Here is a 22204-nt window from a genome sequence, read left to right as displayed (position 1 = left end):
TGCCAAGGGAGAGCTTTGGGGAAATGGCTGCAAACATGGCAACTGAAAGAGCTGTGATATTCAGTCGAAGCGCTGTGGTATCTGGGGCCCAAGCAATGGTGCTGTGGGTCTGCTCTGGAGAGAATAACAGGGAGAAGCATCTCCACTCATCACCAGGAACCACACTATCCAGGCAAATTGTCAAAGGTCTACCCTGGGGTTGGTGAAGGGGGGGTGGTGGTGTGTTGGAGGAGATGGTGACAGTGGTGACAGCAAGGCATGAGGGTCAGTGAAAAGGTGGCTTGGTTGTAGCCTTACGGTTACAGCATTAACCATAGCATTACAGAATGCTGGCCGAGCAGGCTGCCGGAGTGGGCCAGCGATCAGCGAATCTGGCATAGAAGGCTCTGTTTGGGTTTCTGCAGCCACTGCCTGGGGATGATAATGAAGACTTGTTCATGGATACGTGCAGACAGCTCTGGAGAAGTTCTGAAATATTTGGAAAGCTACTCTGGAAAAGACTGGAATTCTTGCTGGAAGCAACGGGGGCTTGAAGCCCTTGTCATTTAGGCCTAATTGTAAATATGACCTCTTTTGTTTTTTGCAGGTTGGTGAAACCAGGGCACAGCGATTAGATAGATAAATACAATCTCTAATTATTTAGGTGAAAAGATGTTACTGCAGGAGGAAACTATCCCCCGTGATGGGCAGGGCCAGGTGGCCCAGCAACCTGGGCCTTTTCACACGGAGCTTCCTGTTTTGTGGTTGCTTGCTTATGTTCGCCCCTGCTGATGAAGTTTGTAAAGCAGGGGTCCCCAACCCCTGGGCCATGAACCGGTACCTGTCCGTGACCTGTTAGGAACCCGGCCACACAGCAGGAGGTGAGCGGCGGGCGGGTGAGCGAAGCTTCATCTGTATTCACAGCTGCTCCACATCACTTGCATTACCCTGAGCTCTGTCTCCTGTCAGATCAGCGGCAGCATTAGATTCTCATAGGAGCGTGGACCCTACTGTGAACTGCACGTGCAAGGGATCTAGGCTGCGCGCTCCTTATGGAATCTAATGCCCGATGATCTGAGGTGGAGCTGAGGCGGTGATGCTAGCGCTGGGGAGCGGCTGCAAATACAGATCATCGTCAGCGGAGAGGTTTGACTGCACTGAGACCATAATAAATCGATTGCGTGCAGACGCATATCAAAACCCTATCAGTGAGAGGCAAGTGAAAACAAGCTCAGGGGTCCCACTGATTCTGCATTATGGTAAGTTGTATAATTATTTCATTATATATTACATTGTAATAATAATAGAAATAAAGTGCACAATAAATGTAATGTGCTTGAATCATCCCCAAACCATCCCCCCGCCCCTGGTCCATGGAAAAATTGTCTTCCGCGAAACCGATCCCTGGTGCCAAAAAGGTTGGGGACCGCTGTTGTAAAGGGCCTTGAGTTCAGAGTTCCCCAGTCTGATGGGCTGTCCACTGGCAGGTGCATCCCAAAGGCTGCAGCCAACTCCCCCACCCATCCAGGAAGCCTTGGAACATCATTCCCCTCACCCAAACCCAGACCCCCAGCCAGTGATCAGCCAGTCCCGCCCCGCCTCCTCTCCTTGCCTTCAGCTTTGCCCGGAGATCACCTTCCTGCCATCCATTTCCCTCACACCCTGAGCCCTATGAACTTGAACTGCAATAACCTTGAACCACAGACCAAAAGCCTAAACATCCTGACCACAAAATCTCATAAATTGTCGGCTCAGCTCCTTGGGAAGTGGTGGGCATTACTTTGTTCACCAGATTTAAGATCTGATGGAATTCATCTCTGAGGAATGTGTTGAAGGAGACAGAAACAGAGTGGACCAGAGAACTAATGAGATGTTTTCCTCCCCAATTTCCAGGATTTTTGTAACAAAACGTGTTCAACAAGTTGAATGAAAGAAAGCAAAAAAGAAAGAAAGAAAGGAAGGAAAGAAGAAAGAAAGGAAGAGAGAAAGAAAAGAAGAAAGAAAGAAAGGAAGAAAGAGAGAGAGAAAGAAAGAAAGAGAAAGATAGAAAGAGGAAGAAAGAAAAAGAAAGGAGAAAAGGATGGAAGGAGGGAAGAAAAGAAACAGACATTTCCCTTTGTCTCTTACTGTGGGGATTACTCCATTTGTAGAGAAGTGAGTTATTGTAAACTTCAAGTGCGCACTTGGGGATCTACGCTTCTGAGATCTGAGCTCTTTCCATAAAGAGCTAAAAGGGACGTGTGACAAGACCAGTGAACGCTGGGACTGAATGACTTGAAAGAGATATCTTTCTGCTTTAATTTTTTTCTCCACCCACTAACTCCACATTTAAGAAAAAAAAATCTTTTTTTTTTTGAGACTATACCAGACTAGTTAATAGAACAGGATAATTCTGGATACAAGGCTCTGCAAAATCAGAGCATATAATGAGAGGCATTTGAATGGATGTCATTGTCTTTCACAAAGCGTGCTTTTGTCTCATTGTTTGCACCTAAGACTTCTTGCAAAACAACGGGCTTTGAAAGTGCAAGATATGCTGCTTAACTCTTGAAGAGCTGACAGACATCACACGTTTTCCAGGAGGATTGTGACTGAAGCTTCAATCATATTTCTTCCCCCCTAGTTTCTGTGCAGTAAGTGTGACAATTAGAACTATTAGCTGACTATCCTAACCCAGTTCCAGTCGTGCCAGAAGGAACTAAAAATGCCCTGTGGTCAAACTGTAGACGGTCCTGCTTCTAAGGAGCCTGGGCGGAGAGTAGCGAGGGACGATAATATCACCCACAGAAACAACAGGCAGACTCCCCCAAAACCATTTCATGAAACTTCCTTCATCTGAAAAGGCTGAGACCTTTTACGATACTACACTTTGGGTGAAACAAACAAAAAAAAAGGCCATTTCTAAATATAGCCAGCTTTTGTAGACTATATTTAGTCATGTTTCTACTTGGTAAAAATATCAGAATGCATTTTGGCAGAAATTTTCACTGTGATTTTTTTTTTTCTTTCACTTCCTCTTATTTAAACCTCTGATGACAAACATTAAGGAATATAATCAGAAAACCCGAGGAACTCTTCTTGGGTCATGTGGCGATTCACTTAACAAAAATTTATTGAGGACAAGCCTCTGCTTCGAATCCGTTTTCTTTACAGTCTTTTGTTCTTGGAGTTCTCCAGGGAATCTCCACACAGAAGGAAAAAAGGTGACTGGACTGTAATGCGTTACAGGGCGATACATATGAAACAAAGCAGGTCATCCAAGTACCTGTTTTGCAGGGTTCCTGTGAACTTGGAATGCCATGATACATGTGCAGCATTTAATGAGTCTGGCAAGAGGTGAGTGCTCAATAAACGTTAGCTATCTTCATTAGTAGTAGTAGCAGTATTTGCATAGAGTACACACAACTATATTTGCATACACATGTACGCTTTATGTCATAAAGGCATAAAGTTGAAATAATGTCTTTTTTTTAGCATCAAAGTATTCAACGATGCTTATTACTCAACAGATCCAAACTGAAGCAAGAGCTGCCTTCTTTTTTTTTTTTTCATTGTGATGAAATATACACAACGTAAAATTTACCATTTTAACCATTCTTAAGTGTGCAGTTCAGTGGCATTAAGTACATTCCCATTGTCGTGTAACCATCACCACCATCCGTCTCCAGAATATTTTTATCTTCCCCAACTGAAACTCTGGATCCCACCCCATCTTCCCTCCCCCCAGCCCCTGGCAACCACTATTCTACTTACTGTCTGTATGAATTTCTCTACTGTAGGTGCCTCATGTAAGTGGAATCATATACTGTCCTTTTATGCCTGGCTTGTTTCACTTAGCATAATGTCTTCAAGGTTCATGTATGCTGGAGCATGTGTCAGAATTTCATTCTTTTTTAAGGCTGAATAAGGAGTCTTCATTTTAAAATTGAGGTATTTTAGGAAGACCATATGGCTATAGCTCACACAGGCAGTTATTCCCAATCCTCTCTTCTCTCTCCGAGGCCTCGTTGTATGACTCTTCTAACAAGATCTAAGGGCATTGGTTCCCCATGGTGTCCTTCCACCAGGAATGGCTTTGCCCTTGAACTTGGGAGTGAGATGGACAGACATGCATTTGTATCTGCCTTGTGCCACTTAAGAAATTTAATGATCTTGAGCATGCGGTTAGGTCAAACTATATGATATTGTCCCTATTTGATAATTTTTAGGTACACAATGACAGTTGTATATGGCTCAACCTAATTCTTTACCTCTCTGCTCCTCAGTTATCTTATATAAAATATAAAGTTAAAAATAGTGCACGCCTCCTTGGGCTGGGAGAATAGGAGGACATAGTGTGGCTGCAGGGTGTCGCCTGAGCTTGGCCGATGGGCACGGAGTGTGGGAGCCGCGTGGGAGCCTTGTGTGGCTACCTCCTTTGGGGAGGGGAGTCTCTCCTTGCCAGCCCAGGGTTTCAGGAGTTTCCTGCTGGCCTCTTTGGCCTCCTCTCCTGCACCTGATTATTGTACCTTCCTCATCAGCTCAAGGCCATGAGAGGCCACCTGGAATGAGGGCAGTTTTGCTGACACTTCATTTAAGAGGGCACAGCGCTGGGAACCAAATAAGCACGGTTTCCTATCTTTATGGAGTTAGCGTTCTAGTCGGGGAGGAAAAAACAAGGTAAGTGAGAAAAATACTTGGTATGTTAGGAAAACTAAGGAATGGGAGGGGGGTCTGAAGTGTCAGGTGACACTTTAGATGAGAGAGAACACATGCCCTTGCTCTGAAGCAGGTTTGAATGTGGTCCTTCCTTCCACCCCCGTATCCCTTCCCTCCCTCCCTCCCTCCCTCCTTCCTTCCTGTTTGGACCCTGGGCAGCTCTCTTGGCGTACTTGAAACTCCTGTACAAGGGTGGCTGCATTCTGACTCTGCAGAGCTCCCTAACGCAGGAATTCTGTGAGAAGGCTGCTCTCACCCCAGGCCTCCTATGGGCCGCTCCTGCTGCAGCGGGCTGCCCAGCTCAGCGTCCATTATTAATGGGGCTGTCTTGGGCTTTACTATCGTTCTCTCTGCCTTTTACCCTTTCATAACCCAAAGACTCCAAACATCTCCTACCCGAGCCCTTCCGTCTCCTTGCCAACCAATCGCCTTCCAGAATCTCAGGGCATTACAGGGCCACACCATCAGCAAAACAGTAACACTTCCTCATCTGAGCTGTCAGTTTCCCCCGCTCTTGCCAAATCCAGGGTAATTTATGGGAAAGGCTTTCCACTTTTTCTCCCACAATCCTCCAAGGCCTAAAAACTACTTGATGGAAAACACAGATAAGATCACAAAAATTAATCTATTCGAATATGTGTATTTCAATACTGCTTTTTACATAATGTGCATGGTTTGTTCTTTTTTATTATGAAGCTCACACTCCAGGCAGAGAACTGTGGGCCTGCGGGGAGGGCTGGGGGCAGCGTGACGACGCTCTGCTTCCCACCCCAGGACTCATAGGTTGTTCTTGGACTTGGGATGAGCCACAGTGAGCCGTGACCTTGTCCTTGGGATCCTTCCTCTTGGGTTCGCCACTGACTCAGGCTTTCACTCAGAAAATGCTGCTTCATCCCTAATGGCTGCTCAATCAGGAAAATATTATTTTCAGATGTTTTAAATTTGTGCAGTGGGAAACATATGTCCTGCCATATGGACACAATAGGAGCTAGTTAAGGCCAGAGTGGAAACCAGGATTGGGAGTTCTCTTTTTTTCTGTTTTTGAAGTCAGACCCTGCAGGCCAGATTTCCCCAACCAGCAGTCTAAGCTGTGCTTTAAATTAGAGCACGTGTGTGTCAGAGAGAAATGTGTACACAAAAAGGCAACGGCAAACCCCTCCCCCTCACCAGCAATACGTCCAGTTAGGGGAGCTGCTGCCCTGCTGCTGCAGCCCCATCTGGAAATCAAGTCACAGACAACCTTGTAAATCCTCCAAAGTCATGAGCACCATGATGTAGAAGGTTAAATATATCTATCTGCCCTCTAAGACAGTTGCACTAAAGCTGCACATGTGGAAATTTTACTGGCATAATTTTAACCATTAGTTTTGAAAATAAAGCTCTTAGAATTACAGTAGTAACAGTGTTGGACTTTCACATTTGATCTGAGAAAGAAATGAAGGGGACACTACAATATAAAAAAAAAGGCATTTGCTTATCAATCACTGACTCACTCACTTCTTTGCATGCAGTCCTAAGCTGGGCTCTGCGGAGGAAAGATGTGTATGACAAAGTCCCGCTCACGTGAAAAGCTTCCAATCCACTTTACTCTTCCCCTGGCTTTTCCTTTCAGAACCGCTTGGCTTCATTTACTGAGCTGCTCCACATACCAGGCATTGTGTGACGAGCTCTCTTGGGAGTGGAAGAGACAGGTGAGAAAACAGAGAACTGCCTTCCGTGAGCTCGGAGCTCTGGTTTAGGTCGCTGTGGAATGGGAAGGGAGCTCAGGGGAGGTCATACAGACAGGACATAAGGTCAGAGAAGGCTTCCCAGAGGACATGGCCCTCGAGTTGCATCTGAGAAGTTTGCCTGAAGTGCATTCACTCACGGTGTGTTAAGGTAGTGATGCTTGAGTCTGTCTTCACCCATGATTCTGGGTTGGCAGCTGAGCTAACACCAGACTTGCCTTCCCTGGAGCCTGTGGGCAATGGAGCCACGTGCCTCAATCCAGTTCCAGCCTTAGCTAACAGAAGGATCTGTTTCCAAGATCTGCCCCAACGCAACACCCCACGGAATTCCCCTTCCCAATCTGAGAGGGAGGCATCTCTACTCTCAGCTCATTTGCAGAGCAAAGACATCTGATGGATTTTAAGTCCAAGGAATGGCTGCTCTTTCCCAGCTCAGCCCCTTTCAAGTGATTTGGGTGTCCTCTTCCCTCCTTTCCCATCAGAATGACCACTAAGAATCTCAGTATGACAGACTTTCAATCGACAACATCTGAACGGACTATTGGAGGGAGGCCGTTCCCTCAAGGGAGTGGTGGCAGGTGACGCTGTAGGGATGAGGGCAGAGGGGGATGGGGAAGGGCTCTGGAACACTAGACTGAATCGTGTGGACAATGGGAAGTCCTTGCTTCTTCTTATCCATGGAGCTAACATGAAGAAAACATGGAGTTTTAGGAAAATAGCTCAATGATGGGATGTAGGATGGATTGGGCAAGGAAAAAGACTAGAGGCAGGCAGACAAACTAGGGTAATAGTGAATTGGTCAAGTTTAGTGTAATAACAGCGTTGGCCTTGGAGTAGGGAAAAAAGGGTGAAGCAAAGGGAGAATTGGAAAGACTTGGAGGGAGGCAGGAGAGCGTGTAATAGAGAAAAAACAGCAGTCAGTGGTGATGAGTTCATGAAGATAATTATCTGATTTAGTGTAGACGGAGGGACTGCTGTTATTGAGCTGCAGTAACACAGATTCTTGTGCTAAAAATAATGGCTATATATTGAGTGTGACCATATGCTTTAAGACTGGGCATTTGGCTTTCCCAGTTTTTCTTCTCTTCATGTCTTAAGGTTCCCCGGCCTTGGGCTATGGTCTTCCCTGTCCTCAGGCAAGCACACCTATTCTCTACCTATCCTTTGGTAACAGGCATTAAGGGCTTGGGCCAGAAACAGGTAGACAAGCAAAAGTAGTTATAACCTAGAAACAAGGATTGAGATTTGCGTGGTCTTGACGATATGTATTTTAGTAAAATATGTGGCTTTGTTTTAATGTAGAGCTTGAAGGGTACATTTTTTAAATCCCAGACCCCTCTCTTCTTTGAAAAGTGGAATCAAATGAAAGACAATTTCAGGTTGAATTATGAAAAAAGCAATGCTCAAGTCTGAATTCACCAAAAGCTTGTTTTGAATGGTCAGATTATTTTGTAGAAGTTTTTGTGTCTATGGCCAGAAGGTTCTAGCCTCCAAATCATAGCAATGGGGTTTCTAACATTTCCTTACTCTGAAACAGCACGAGAGATTCTCGATGTTCTCTAGGCCATTTGAAGTTTCTTTCCTGACGTATGTCGGACAAGGTTCTTTCAGAGCACAGCTGTGGACTTTCCCAGACCTCCAGCTGCAGCTTGATTTTGAAAGGTGGAGCTCCTTGAGCCCAGTCTTTGAGAACCAGGCATAGGATGTCTTGAGGTTATGCATGACATTCTGAGTGCTGAGAATCCTTCAAGTGGAAAAGTCAGATCAGTCTCAAAGAACCAGCCATGTGATGATAGTCAACTTCTCCATGCAATTTCTCTCTGCTAGACCAACATTAAATCAGTGCTGGAAAAAAAAAAAAAGCTTCATGTCTTTGCTGCTTTTTCAGTTTCTGTCTGAAGCATTGGTTCTGTGTTAATCAAAGGCTCGTGGGAAACATAACGTCTGGTGCTGGTACGCAGAGCAGAAGAGCTGCAATTGATTAGAACATGGAGGGCTCCTTGTAGATGCTATAAATTGCATTGTTGGGTTAGTGTAAAGTTACAAAAATAAAATACAGTAGCCCCTCCTTACCTGTGAGAAATACATTCCAAGACCCCCAGTGCATGCCTGAAACCTCGGATAGTACTCAACCCTATATATGTCATGTTTTTTTCTATACATACATACCTATGATAAAATTTAATTTATAAATTAAGGACAGTAAGAGATTAACAACAATAACTAATAGTAAAATAGAACAATTATAACAATATACTAATTGTAATAAAAGTTATAAGGGTCACTTGAACACAAGCATTGCAATACCACGACAGTTGATCTGACAACCCAGATGGTTACTAAATGACTAATGGGTGGGTAGAGAATACAGTGTGGGTATGGGCTGGACAGAGAGATGATTCACCACGGCCGGGCAGGGCACAGGGGGACAGCATCACATTTCTTCACGCTCCTCAGGATGGAGTGCAATTTACACCTGAAACTAACACAACATGGTTAATTAACGATACTCCAGTATAAAATAAAAATTAAAAAAAAAAAGGAAATCTGAAAAAAACCTTATTGTTTATTTCTGGAATTTTCCATTTAATATTTCGGACCTCGGTTGACCCTGAGTAACTGAAACCGCGGAAAGCAAAACTGCGGATAAGGGGAAACTGCTGTACCTCAGACATCCAGAGTTAGTATCCATCCTGTGGAGATGGAAAATTTGAGGAGGAAGAAGAGGGAAGGCAATGAATGTTTAGCTGAAATAAGAAATAGATTAGACTCTGACTAAGCTGGTGTTTTTTTCCCCCACAGACCTTATTTGGGTTAATCTTATATTTAATGCTTTTAATGTTAAATTATAGATAAACGGCCATTTGAAAACATTTATTGGATAGGATTTTCATACAAGATGGCAGAATGAAACAATTTGAACACATTCTTATTGCTCTATATTAACATAACGAATTCGAGATGTTCGGTCAACTCCTTTGAAAGAGAGCATAAAAAAAAGGGAAAGAGACAAAGGCCACGCTCGGAGAGGCAACATTAAAACAGAGAACTCCCTTCACCTGGTCAATTATTTCAGGGCAAGAGATAAGGCTCCTCATTAAGAACCAGCATCATAAAAAGTACTTTGTGAAAGGAAATTACACAGAAAGAAGAAAGGGAAAGCAGGAAGCAAGCGCTATGGAAAATGTTTCTCCATTTTTCTAATTATTCACTTCATTTCCTGGAAAGGAATGGCTGCCCACTGGTGGGTTGGTCTAGTTTAATATTTACCTCAAAGTACAATTCTATTGCCTAAGCTTTATTAACAAAGTCAAAATTACCGAGAAAAAAAGTGAATGACCGGGGCTTCCCTGGTGGCGCAGTGGTTGAGAATCTGCCTGCCAGTGCAGGGGACACGGGTTCGAGCCCTGGTCTGGGAAGATCCCACGTGCCGCGGAGCAACTAGGCCCGTGAGCCACAATTACTGAGCCTGCGCGTCTGGAGCCTGTGCTCCGCAACAAGAGAGGCCGCGATAGTGAGAGGCCCGCGCACCGCGATGAAGAGTGGCCCCCGCTTGCCACAACTAGAGAAAGCCCTCGCACAGAAAGGAAGACCCAACACATACAAAAATAAATAAATAAATAAATTAAAAAAAAAAAAAAGTGAATGACCATTAGAACGATGTGGACTTTCTGAAGACATTGTCTAATTTTTCTCATCACTTTTTCTGAGTGGTAAGTTAACTTGAATGGGTAATGCAAGCAATGAGAACAAAGGGCCAGAGAGTCAGTTCAAGCAACCCCCCTTTTAATTTTTTTTCTATTTTAGAAAATTGACTTTGAGGTTTATATAGGAAATAAATTACATCCTCTACACTTGACCTCAGATGGTGGAAAATCACCTAACTCCCACCTGCCTGAATCCTTGCACTTATTTTCATGTTTCTTCTTAAAACTGTTTCTACAGATCAGAGAAGAGGAGTGATGATTCTTGCCCACAGCTACCGCCTTGAAGATACTCGCCCCAATAGTGAGCTATATATTTATTCACTCTTTGAGCACTTGGGGGTGGGAAGGGGAAATTTCCATCTGACCTTTCAGTGCATTCCTTTTGTGAAAGTGACTTTTTTTAGTGTGAATTCTCTGATGTGGTTGCATTTGGCTGAAGTTATTCTTATTTTTAGCCCATCTGGCAGCGAACCCAAATTTAATATCAGCGTGTGTGTATGTGTGTTGGGTGGTTTGACAGGTTGAGCTGTTGCTGAGGTTTCAATCATGGTCACCATATCAGTGGCCAGATCTTAGTTCTCTGGGAGGTAAAAATGGAAATAATATCTGGCTCTTAATATCTGGCGATAATATTTGTGAAGAAATGGTGACCTCAATCCTGGTAATTGCTATCTATAGTTGTTATTACTACTAATACTACTTCTAGACAATGTACTGGTTCAGGATTTAAGAAACTTGTGAACTTTAATTGCAGTCTCAAACAATACATTTAACCTTTCTGGAAATGTCTTTATGCAACAAATACAAGTCATTTTAAACTTTATTTTAAAATCTTTTACTGGCCATTGAACCTCAAGGGCAGGACAATTTAAGCATCATTAGCAAGAAAACAGCAGAACTAGGCAGGAGAATCTTATGATCTAACTCCTTGCTTTCCTCGTCTACTTCCTAAATGGAGATCACCACACTCCCTATCCTAGGACAGTGCACTGAATTCCTATCTACCTATGACATTATTCGACAGTGACAATGATACGCTGTGACTGAGACTCAGATCAGTTGACACGTGAATAACACTCCTAAGTGTTATAAAGGATGGTCTCTCATCTTTGTTTTGCTTTTGTTCATAAAATCCAATTAACTGCCTCTGGGTTGAAAGTTTGGGCTTATGGAGGAAGCAGCAGCTTATGGAAGAACCGCTAAAAATGCTGACTTGGGTTTTTGGAGGCAGATGTTCAGACTGTGCAGAGGCTGAGAAGTCAGGGTGACAGATACAATGGTGTTGATTTATTACCTTTGGAATTGGTGGAGGCTTTGTCCAGAAATGGGCAAGTTCAGTGCTTCTCAAGCCTTAGGGTTTTTATATATCCTGACCTTTACACCTCACATTAACCCTATGAGGTGGATACTATTATTACCTCCATTTTATAGATAAGTAGGTTGAGACTTAGGAAGTTAATGAAAATGCCCAAGGTCACCAGCTGGCAATTAATAGGAAGCAAGATTGCCACCACACTGTACCCGTCTAAATCCACTTCATCCTATTTCCATCCGTTGTTTCATCGTGGGTTTGTATAATTCGTGATGATGACTACTGGTCATGATACCTTGCTGGTCACGCTGGCTCCCGTGCAGCGTGGGTCTGGACGTAAACCGGATGCAGGCGGAGCTCTCTGGCCGTCCTCAGAGGAACACGAGCGTCTTCTTACCTGGCCCGTCCTGTCATTTATTCCCCATCTGCACATCTCTGCATGCACACGTGTCCAAGTGCCTGTATCTTCTTTATGACTCTAACCTTCCTTCCCTCAGGCCGCAGCGAGTCACTGCTTTTTATTAGGTGGTGTAATGAGGCCATCTGCCCAGCGGTGCCTCCCAGCAGCACCCTCTCACCATGCACATCTGTTCCTGCGAATCTGCAGCAACACCAGCCTCTCTCAGATCACAGGCACCGAGAGAGACTTGTTTTATGTCAGCACTCATTTCCCCCATCCTCGTTTTCTGTGGGTTAACAGGGAGACGCAATATTCCTGAGCATTTGGGGACAATTTTGAAGGGCAGTCCTATTGACAGGCCTCCTGGAGTGGATGAAAGATGACGACAGGTATGAATTTTATGGATCAGATCAAGTGTCTCTGTTACATGGCATTGTCCTTAGAGTTTCTGTTGTTCACGAACGTGGCTAATACAGGAAACTGTGAAGACTGGTTAGCAGCGGGAAGGAGGCCCGTGTTTCTGATTCTGTTGGACCCATGCTTCATTCACAAAGTTGAAAGAGCCGCTTTCTAAATTCAAAGGGAGGCAGCTGCCAGAGAGAAGTCAAATGGCAAATCTGAGACCCCACTCGGAGTTGGCAGAAGACAGCAGGATCAAACTTCTCTCCCGGTCCCAACTTAGGGCAACTACGGCTATTGTATGGCTCTTAGGAATTGGCATATGAAGGTATTTCATCAGCTGTGTCAAAACAGTGAGGATAAAAATAATATCACTGCATACTGAGGCCCTGCCGTTTATGAGATGCAGCCATCGTTTCTGGGAAGTGTAGGAGACATAATACCCATTGTCCTCCTAGTTGGTCCCCAAGCGTCTTAATGGGGAAGGGGCTTAATGAGCTTTGGCTTCCTAGAAAATAGGAAATGAAACAAAATATCTATTGTTCTCAGTGTAACCAGAATGATCCTCAGGACAGAAAACCCTGGGGTTATATAGGAAAGGGTACTCATGACTGATGAGAAGGAGATTCTCTCTACTAGTAGGAGACTTATTTCAATGTGGGAGTAACACACGGCATTATCAAAATACATGAGACACACCCAGGTTCGCTCAGCAACTATTTATTGAGCCAGCACTATTCTGGGCACAAAGGATGTAGCTGTGAATGTGACAAAATACCAGCTCTGGTGGGTTGACAGTTCAGTGGGAGCATAAGATAACACACAGACAAATAAGAAACACATAGAATGGTAAGTGCTTTGCAGAGAGTTAAATATTGGGTGGGGTGAGAGAGAGAGAGAGAGAGACAGGGGTTGCTCAGGGAAGGCCTCTTTGAGCAGGTGACCTGGAAGCCCATTTCTGACTGTCAAGGAAGAACCAAGTAAAATGCAAAGTTGAGGGGAAGAGCACTCTAGGTAGAGAAACAGCTTCCAGGCTCTAAGATGAGAATGAGCTTGGAATATTTCAAAGACAGAAAGACACCTGACCTGGCGGAGCAAGGTAAGTGAGAAAGAATGGTAGGGTGTGAAATCTGAGAGGCAGGCAGGGGCCAGGTCACGCAGGGCTGTGTGAGCCACGGGAAGGATTTGAATTTTATTATAAATTTGCTGGGAAGCTATTGGAGGGGCAATAAACAGGAAGATGACATGGTCAGATATGCATAGTGTTTTGAAAGCTTTTTATTTTGCTATGATTTCAAACTTACAGAAAAGTTGCAAAATAAGTAAGAGCTCCTATGAACTGTTACCCAGATTTACCAGTTGATTACATTTTTGGTCCTATTTATTTACCATTATCTCTCTCTGTACAGTTGTCCCTCTGTATCTGTGGGGGATTGGTTCCAGGAGCCCCTATGGATACCAAAGTCTGCAGATGCTCAAGTCCCTTATAGAAAATGGTGTAGTATTTGCATATAGCCTATGCACATCCTCCCATGTACTTTAAATCATCTCTAGATTACTTATAATACCTAATACAATGTAAATGCTATATAAATAGTTGTAAATATAATGTAAATGTTATATAAATAGTTGCCAGCACATGGTAACTTCAAATTTTCCTTTTGGGAACTTTCTGGAATTTTTTTTTCTGAATATTTTCGATCTGCTGTCGGTTGAACCTGAGGATGTGGAACTGGTGGATACAGCAGGCTAGCTGTATATTCTTATAAGTATATGCGTGTTTCCCCAAACCACTTGAACATAAAACGGAGACATCACACTCTTGTAACATTAAACACTTCGAAAATATATTTCCTGAACCACAAAAACATCCTCTTGTGTAACTGCAGTACTCATCGAAAATTAGGACATTTAATACTTACACAGTATTATTATTCTAATCTGTAGTCCACATTGAAATTTCATTAATTGTCCCAATAATGTACTTTATAAGCTACTTCTTTTTCCAGGTCCTTTATTCAATCTAGGATCAAGTGTTGCATGTACTTTGTCTTGTGTCTTTAGTTTCCTTCAATCTGGAACAGACCTCAGGCTTTCTTTGTCTTTCTTGACCTTGATGTTTTTAAAGAACACAGAACAAATATTTTGTATTGTACAGTGTCCCTCAATTTGGGCTTGTCTGATTTTTTCTCATGATTAGATTCAAGTTGTGAATTTTTGGCAGGATTTCAAAGAAATATTGTGATGTCCACCTCAGTGCATGATATCAAGAGGCACATGATGTGGTTTGTCCCTATACTAGTGATGTTAGCTTTGATCACTTGGTTAAGGTGATGTTCCCCAGGTCTCGCCTCTATAAAGATACTATTTCTCCCTTTGTAATTAGTAACTGATTTGCAGGGAGTTTCTTTGAGACTCTGTGTAAATATCTTGTTGCTCATCAAACTTGACAAGTTTTAGCATCCATTGTTGAATTTCTGAATCCATCACACTTTATTTATTATTTGGAATTCAGCTATAGGGAAGAACTTTCCTTTCTGTGTGTGTGTGTGTGTGTGTGTTAAAAAAGAGAAAGCAGGGAAGATAAAAGCAAAGCAAGGAGAACAGTTAGGAGGCTATTGCAGCATTCCACATAAGAAGTGTAAATGGCTTATCTCAAGATGTGTTAGCAGAGGGATGGGGAGAAATGGATAGATTCAGGCTCTGTTTTAGAGATGAACTTGAGAGATTTTGCTAATGGTTTCCATGTGGGGGGTGATGCAAAAAAAGTTATCAAGGGTGATTTCTAGATTTCTGTCATGAGCAAGTGGTACCATTTAATGGCACCAGTTGGTGGCACCGTTACGGCACTCCTTGACATAGAGAAGACTGGCGGAGACACTTTGGGAAGGAAAATCAAGAATGTTGATTGGCCGTAAGTCTGAGATGCTTGCCTAAAATCCACATGGCAATGCCAAATAGTCCAAATAGTTGGTGCAAGAGAGTGGGAGTGGCTGATATACAGGTGCTATATAAAGCCAGAACACTGGATGAGACTCCTTAGAGGATGCATGAGGACGCGGAAGAGAAGGGGTCATTGCATAAACCTTAGGCCACTCTAATGCTCAGAGGTCAGAAAAATGAAGCAAATTTGGCAAAAGAGCTGGTCAAGAGGCAACCAGCAAATGGGCAGCAGAACTGGTAGAGTGTGTTCACAGTCAGGAGGAGAGAGTGGTCTACAGGGAGGGAGTGGTACACTCTGTGTGAGAGGAGGGGTAGGATGAGGGCAGGGCACGTGTGTTGATTTTGCAGCTTGAGGCTCAGTGGAGCAGGACCAGGCAGAAGGGGCTGAGGGGAGAAATGGAGAAGAGGAAGTAGAGGCAGAGACAGTAAGCAACCTTCATGAAATTTCTCTGTGAAGGACAGCAGAGAAATAGGGCCGTGGCTGTGTGAAAATGTGGGGTAGAGGAAGTTTTGTTTTTTTCCTTTCTACTTTTTAATATGGGAAGCACAGGATCGCACTCTGATAGAGGGAGTAAAAGGGATGGTGCTGAAGAGAAGGAATAATTGGAGGAACAAAGTCCCTGAGACGGATGAGGAAAGATGGGAGCCAGAGGGCGGCTGGTCTCTGGAGAGAAGGACACCTGATCCTTGGTGACCGTGGGAAGGAAGCCCTGAGGACATAGGGTGTTCGTCTTGGTGGTGATGTGATGACGGAGGCCCTTCTGGTTGCTTCAGTTTTCTGGAGGAAGTGTGAGGAGGCAAGGTCCTCAACTAAAACTGAAGAGAGAAGATGTGAAACAGTCACTTTGGAGAATGGGAAAGCTCACAGATGTGGAGTGGGGTAGGGTTACCAGGCAGGGCTGAAGGCCAGTTGGAGATTTTGTGGCTGTGAATTGAAGTGAAACTAGTCAGGAACATCGTATTGAAAAGAAAGTTCTATAAAATAATGATGTGAATATCTTGTAATAACTCATAATGGGACATAATTTGCAAAAAGAAACATGAATCACTATGCTGTATACCTGAAACTAATACAATATGGTAAGTAAGGTGCATTTCAATTAAATAATAATAATGTGTGTATCACCCCATCGTTCTCAAAGCACCTCTCACACCCATTAACTTGTTTGGTCATCACATAATCCTGGGGAGTGAGAAGGTAGCATGAATACTTCCCCTTTAGAGATGTTCCAAACTGTAACTTAAAGGGAATAAATGTCCAGCATGGGTCACGTAAGAAAAGCATCTGACTACAAAACTCATGTTCTTCTATCGCACCAGCATCCATGGAAGTGACTCAGAACAAGTGCGGTCGCAGAAACAAGTAAAACTCAGACCCATGACCGTATCTGTTTTGAAAAGATTTTTAAAATGATGATGTAGCAGAATATGGCTGATGGATTTGATGACGGTGATTCATAATAGAATAACCGTTAAAAGATTCTTACAGCATGACCCAAGAAAAATAAGGTTGATAAGCGTGGATGATAAATGGTGCTAACATAGCATGGTGGTTAAGAGGGTGGACTTTGGTATAAAGAATTACCTAGATTCAAAGCTTGGCTCTATGAGCTCCAGGCTTTGTGAGAGGATAAGTAATTTGACTTCCCAAAGTCAGTTTACTCACCTGTAAAATGGTCATGACAATAGTACCCTCCTTCATTGGGTTGTAGTAAGGATTAAATAAAATATTGATGTAAAGATTATAGTACAGTGTCTGTTATACAGTTAGGGCTCATTAAAGTTATAGAATTTTTATTAGTAGTAAAAACTAAAAATGCAATAAGAGGATGGGCTGCTGTAAATTATATCAACAGGTATGAAAACGTGAAGCCCAGCAATTATTTCTCAGAAGTGGATTGACAAAGGAATATACACAGTACTCTATGTACAAACGTAAGATGATTTAGCAATAACTGCCACCAAGTATACTAGAAGTTTAATGGACAAGGCGATAGATTTGGCCCATAAAATAATTTGCTGCTGGGTAAAAAAAAAAACAAACAAACCAAAAAACAGAAAACAATCTTTGAGACCTTATGCATATTTATTTATACGTATAAAGCTCTCATTTAAAAATCTATTCAGGAAATATAAGCGAATATGTAACTCTGACAGAGAAACCATAGAAACTATGAAAAATTACAAATTCAAAGTAAACGTGTTGGGTCAGCAATGTCAGTGATTCTGATCTTACCACGTGGGCACTTCATATCACATTACAGTAACATTCCAAAGACAAGGAGTTAGCTGGCTGCCTTCCCATCAGAAGGGCCCTAGTCTGTCCATATGTGAATATGTCGGGCTTAGCTGATGAGCCCCATCCTATCTTATGGAGTTTCCATCATGGTCATTCGAGTTACTAAAATAAGGTCATAAGGCAGCAGTTCTGTTATTTCTGATCCCTGGGCAGGCTGAATGCTGGTTTATCCACACCAGGTGCTATGCAAAATTAAACAGGAACCCTGTGTAACTGGCAATAGAGGACTGTATATAAATCCTGTGTTTTATGAAACCTGATAACTCTTTGTAATTGTGAGGAATTATTCTGTTGAGTTAAAATAGCAAAGCTGTGCCACACTGCCTGTAAGGTTATTTTACCCTTCCAGTCTGACTCTTGAAGGCTTTAGTACCTAGGATTTGCTGAGTTTAGATCCCTGCTAAGGAAGGCTATAGCATAGTTCTCCCTAAGCCCTGTGCCTCACAGCTACCTGTGCAGCTTTAAAATTTTGTGATGCCCTGAACTCATCCCAGAAATATGAAGCCAGAATCTCCAGGGTCGGAGCCCAGGTATGGGCATGTTTCACTGTGATTATGCACACTAAAGGTTGAGAATTGCATTAAAGCAAACCTCCCAGGTTTCATAAGCTACTATATAAATGTATGTGTGTGTATCCTACATTCCTAGATATATATTCATTTTCATTAAAATATTTAGGATTATTTAATGCCTACAAAGCCCATGCTCTTGAGAGTTTGAGAGTCAAAGTGACTGTCGATTTTTCTGCTAGGTCAGCAAGGTATTTCAGTAGCTTATCACAAAGTTCTTTATCAGATAAGAGTGTTTTCAGCAGTAAGCAACAGAAAACCCATCTGAGTCACTTAAACAAATAGAAGGGTATTTTTCTTACAAGACTAAGAAGTCTGAAAGTAGGTAGCCCAGGGCCGGTGCAGCAGTTCAATGATGTCAACAAGAACCTAGGACCTTTTTCTTGTTCTCTCCTGACATCCCTACCACGTGGCTTATTACACCATGACTACAATATGGCTGCCTCCGCTCCAGGCATCACATCCACATTCAAGGCAGGAGGAAAGAAAGGAAGAGTAGCACTCGCCATGTCTCTATCAGGGAAGAAGATCACTGTTCACATCTCTTGGACCAGAACTGTGTCTTATGGCAATCTTTTGCTGCCAGGGAGGTTGGAAAAGTGACTGTTTAGCTTTTCTTGCCTCCAGGGTGAAGGGACAAGGAGGAAAGAAGGTTAAGAATGGCCAGTCAGCACATTTTGTCTATCCATATGCCTAATCCATTAACTTCCCTGGCATCAGGGAAAGTGTCTTACTGCACCTCTCTGAATCATTCAGGTTTTTTTTTTATTACCTTTAATGTCATCAATTTTATTAAAAATGGCAATAGCAGCTGCAACTATCATTTATTGACTACTTACTGTGTGCCAGGCGTTCGTTGTGTTAGCTGTGTCTTCTACCTTGCCTCTAATCCAACTACAATAATACGCCCTGCAAGGTGAAAATCGCTGCCCCTATTTCACAGGTAAGTAAACAGCCTCTCTGAGGCTCAGAGAGGGTAAACGGTTTGCCCAAGGCTACATCCTAAGAAGTGAATGAGCTGGGATTTGAACTTCAGTCTCTATGGCTCCAAAGCGTATGCTCTTTCCCAGTGCAGGCAGGGCCTCTATACCTGGATCAAAAATAGTCTTGAGTGATCCACACACACGAAGAAATATAGATTTTTCATAATTACTACAACATTCTTTTTATAGCAGGCTCCGTCTCGTACCCACCTGCTGCCCCCTTACAACTCCTTTAAGTTATTCAAGAGAAGAAAGTCATCCTGATGTTGAAGACATCTCCCAAGTACTGTGGTCACACGTCGGGACAGCCAGCTCGGCCTGGGACGCGGCCCCGGCCCCGCATGCGCACTCTCTTCTTCTGCTCTCGCGCTCCCACCCCTGGAAGCGCAGCTCGACAGACAGCTTCGTGTTGCCAATCTTTCCAGGAATTCAGCAAGGTCTCTGGGAAATACTGGGACGCGCAGTTTGAAAAGACAAAGCGGTACGGTCGTGTTACTTCTGGCATAGAAATAGATTTTACACTGGCAAGGTCAAGCCTTTATTCCTGGGACGGACTCGACCCGGCGGCGGCGGCGGTGCTCGGTGATGATGAGCTGGGCGCTCCGCACGGCCATTCTGCAACCCTCGGATCCCAGCCTCCGGGAGGCTGGCCCGGGCAGTGGACCCACCTTAGGCAGAGGGGCCTTTCTTATTCAAGTCTGATTTACAGGAGACGTGACAAGATGCAGCAGAGAAACTGACCTCCGGGCAACTCCTTAGATGGAACTTTCGGTAAAAAGAGGAGCCAGCTGGATTTGCGAGGCTTTCCTTCTGCTCCAGAAACCCCCCGGAGACATTTCCTTACTGGGTTAATAAAGCTAAGATTCTCAGGCTTTACAGACCAGCCTGTGATCACAGTAGCATTCTCCAGAAACACTTTTCAGGTCCCTGTTTTGTGGTCTCTTGAACAGTCAGAGGTGGGGATGGATGGCGGTCCCCGAGGGATCTATTTCAAACCATGGAAGTCCAGGTAAGTATAATAACAGCCTGTATTTGCAAGCTACTCAGTGCTTAATATTCTCTTGAGACTCAAAAGCAAATCGGAAAACATTTTCCTGATTTTGACTCTTGTAAATACTCCATTTTGCTTGTGATGCTGCCTTTGCTGCTTACTCTGAAGAGGCAGGTGATCAAAGGTGACCCAGGGACAATGGCTCTTCTGTCTCCCAAGGAGCTGCTGGTAGCCTCTGGCTCTTGGATTGATGCAAGCCAGATTTGGCACTTGCTTATTCTCCAGGCTTGGATGTCTTAGGCACTCAGCCCCCATAAAGGGCCCCCAGGGGCTGAGAGCCCACATACACACTTTCTTCTTTTGGCCATGGCACACAGGACATTTCTGTGGTTCTGCCATCTCTCTACCTTACCTGTGGCATCTTCATCCACATACAAGGGCCTCAGTCTCTACTGCCTATAAGCACTGGTGGAGTGGGAGTGTAGTGGGCGAATCTCTGTACTCAAAAGTCAGCCAAGAGCTCTGCCGTGACCCCACAGCCAGAGAAGAACTACGTGCTGTGTTTGAACTTCACAAGAGTCCTACATTCCTTGGTTCTAATAATGGGGTCTGAGGCCTCTAAATTCATAAATTTATAAGTACTAATTGTCTCCTTTTCAAAGGCTAACAATTCAGATGAGGCTGTGAACATCCAAGGAGGGTCTTCTGAGCTAGTCCTGTAGGCTCAGAATTCTCTTAGAAAAGCCTTCTCATCTAATGTGCTGTAGTATGTGCCCATTGATTCGGTTTGCAGGCTCTCTCTCCCACTAGAATGTACACTCTATGAAGGCAGGCCTCCGCTTTGCTCACTGAGGCAGCCTGAGCACCTAGGCCAGTGCCTGGCAAGTCCTATACCCAACAAATCGTAGTTGCCTTGATGCATGGAAGCTGCAGGGTGGCCATATTCTGCTCTATGGTCTAGAGAAGCAGGAGAGTCAGGATGTACAGAGAAGAAGGAAGCCGACTTCCAAAGAGGGGAGCAAGAGCTTTCTCTGTGGGTCCCAATTCCTTCTTGAGTCCTGACTTCCCTTTGGCCCTTGGGTTTCATGACTCCTTGGGATACATGGCCTCCCTTCCCCCTTAAGCTGCAGTTAGTTCCCATGACTTGCAACAAAAGACCTTCGCTAATTATGTGAGCAGACAAAACCCCTAGAGCTTGCATTCAAGCGGAGGGAGACAGACAAGGAAAAGTAAGTGGAGTATGTGCTATGTCCCGTAGCGATGAGGGCCAGGGAAAATCAAATCAGGGAAGAGGGAAGGAAAGCATCTAAAATCCCGAGTAGGGACCCCAACTTAAAATGCTCAGGGAGAGCCCCACTGAGAATGTGATGTCTGAGCCGAAACCCAAAGCAGATGAGAATGCAAACCAGGACGGTATGTGGGGAAGAGCATTCCAGGCAGAAGGACCGGCAAGTGCAATGGCTCCGAGGCAAGTGTGAGAAAGACCGAGGAGGCGAGAGAGGCAGGAGCCCAGTAAGACGGGGAGACAAGTAGGAGGACAGAGGGGCCGATGGCCGGGGACATTGTAAGAACTTTGGCCGTTAGCCAGAGTAAGGTAGAACGCAGGTTTTGTGTAGTTTTGCATTTTAAAAGGAGCCCACTGGCTGTGGTAGGAGATCACTGTGGTGGCTGAGGTGGGCAGGATGGAGGCAGGAATCCCAGTAAGGAGCTCCTGCTATAACCCAGGAGAGGGAAGGCGTGGCTGAATGGGGCGTCAGTGGAGGAGGTGGTGAGAAGTGGCCCAGTTCTGCATCTAGAAGGCAGAGCTGTGCCTTCAACCGGCGAGGCCCCCTTCCCCGGACCAGCAGGATGTCTCCTCTGGGCTCGGTGAGAGCAGCTGGGCTGTTGACCCACTGTATCCTGCCCGGTCCCCAGCCTGCCCTTCGTCGTACCCCCCAGCCATGGCACTACTGGGGGAGGCTGAGCCCGCTCCACTGATCCCGGCGAGGCTGCACCCCTTTCCCACCTCGACGCTTCTCGTCGCGGGCTGCTTGCTGAAGGAGAAGCTGTTTCACGCTTGTGGCCGTGGTGTGGTGGAAACAGACCAGGAGCGGTCGATAGGGGTCCGGTCCTGTGTTTGGCTGCGGCTCGGGCCTCAGTTTTCTCATCTGTGAAACGAGGGGTTCGATTTGCAGGATCGCAGGCTGTCGTTCTGTGG

The 22204-nt window shown here is 44.4% G+C and overlaps 1 long non-coding RNA gene across 1 annotated transcript in view; it reads left to right on the top strand.

The window, feature by feature from the left end:
* LOC309635097 overlaps window positions 1-21993 on the top strand; it is a 142649-nt gene extending 120656 nt beyond the window's left edge. The window contains exons 5-7 of the long non-coding RNA XR_014248644.1: window positions 587-860; window positions 1873-3315; window positions 6290-21993. This is a non-coding gene — a long non-coding RNA (uncharacterized lncRNA). The remainder of the gene's footprint in view (window positions 1-586; window positions 861-1872; window positions 3316-6289) is intronic.
* The last annotated feature ends 211 nt before the right edge of the window (window positions 21994-22204 follow it).

This window comes from Balaenoptera borealis, assembly GCF_965194805.1.
Source record: "Balaenoptera borealis genome assembly, chromosome: 9".
NCBI lineage: Eukaryota > Metazoa > Chordata > Mammalia > Artiodactyla > Balaenopteridae > Balaenoptera > Balaenoptera borealis.
The sequence above is the reverse complement of the archived record's forward strand: the minus strand, read 5'-3'. Positions and strand labels throughout refer to the sequence as shown.